This window comes from Olea europaea, unplaced genomic scaffold (assembly GCF_002742605.1).
Source record: "Olea europaea var. sylvestris unplaced genomic scaffold, O_europaea_v1 scaffold30836, whole genome shotgun sequence".
In the NCBI taxonomy this organism is placed as follows: domain Eukaryota; kingdom Viridiplantae; phylum Streptophyta; class Magnoliopsida; order Lamiales; family Oleaceae; genus Olea; species Olea europaea.
The window spans coordinates 1-1,336 of record NW_019249566.1 but is presented as its reverse complement, the minus strand read 5'-3'; the positions used below and the strand labels follow the sequence as shown (position 1 = coordinate 1,336).

At 36.0% G+C, this 1,336-nt stretch overlaps 1 pseudogene; it reads right to left on the bottom strand.

Annotated features, from left to right (window-relative positions):
* Positions 1–376: 376 nt before the first annotated feature.
* Positions 377–1,048, bottom strand: LOC111385080 (annotated as a pseudogene).
* Positions 1,049–1,336: the final 288 nt, after the last annotated feature.

Below are 1,336 nucleotides of genomic sequence, written 5' to 3'. Positions count from 1 at the left end.
GTTGAAGGTGACATTAACATTAAAACGCAAGTGAACATGCGCCAGAGTTGCGTAGAAGAAGGATCGAAGGTCAAGTGTAAGCCTGTCTTCTTTAAAGGTCTGTTTATCTACTCAAAAGATGTAGTCTTCCTTCAATTCTAATTTTATAGGATCCAGGACATATCAAAATGTGAAACACAATACTGCCGATATAGAGAAAACAAGGCAAGGGTAAATGCAAAATCTTTTAAGTGGAAAATCAACGGCAAAGATAAAATGCTGTGAATTCTTATAAATCTTCCTCGATATCTCACATTTAACACTGTAAAGCGCATAAAAAACCCTTTATTGAATGGAAACGTCGGCACTATGTTTAAATATTTGGCTTCTCTATAATTTACCACATAGACGACACTTAGGCCTGTTCTTTCAGATTTTGTCTAGCACCTTTGTAGGAAAACCCCGTACAACACCAATCGTCCACTGGGATATTAGCCGAAGCTGCCTCACAAGAATATCTTCATTTGCATACATCTCGGGGTAGGTAGTTATCTTCCTCATGATTCCAGCCACAATAGCATCACCAGAACCAGTTCCACCACAAGTGAATGGTGTGATGAGTACGTCTTCTGTACCGTCCACCACTCCATCAAAAAAAGGTGAATTATAATGAAGTCGTAGTGTTCCATCCATCACAAACAAGAAATTTAATCTATCATGCCACAAGGGTGAGAGTTCTTCACGAGTGTAGTGATACTAATCTCTATGTTTCTTGGTTTCCTCAAAATTCTCAGTAAAGTATTGAGGTCTGTAGTTTCTTCTCCTCTCGTAATGTTCTCCATCTAAAAGGAATTCCAATTCTTACTTTGTGACCTCAATGATGTCTTTTTATTCCCAAGCTTTCTTGATCGCTTCCCATGTATCATCACGTATTTCCATAATGGCAATGGCAGATTCAAGTAAAAAAATATAAGACTGCCAAACCTTTTAGACTAGGAAATTGCTTTAAAAAGAGTAGAATGCATACACAGCGATTTTAGAACTTAGGAATTAAAATGAAAAATTCTAGCTGCAAAGAAACAAACAAGAAACCATAAATCAGCTGACATTCACTCATTATCTAGTGCAACTCCAATACTGTTTATAATGATGATTAAATGGCTTTAAGCATATGCATCGTTGTTGTAAAATTTTGTTTCGCAAGTGTACGATCCGTAACAAGTAAAAGTGGACCTAAGAGTCCGGATTGTCGATCCCATAAGAACTATTTTTTAGCACTTAATTCAAATTTTCTTTAACTACTATTTGACTAAAACAAATTAAAGGTTATAAAATCTGGGCTTTAATCTAAATTCTA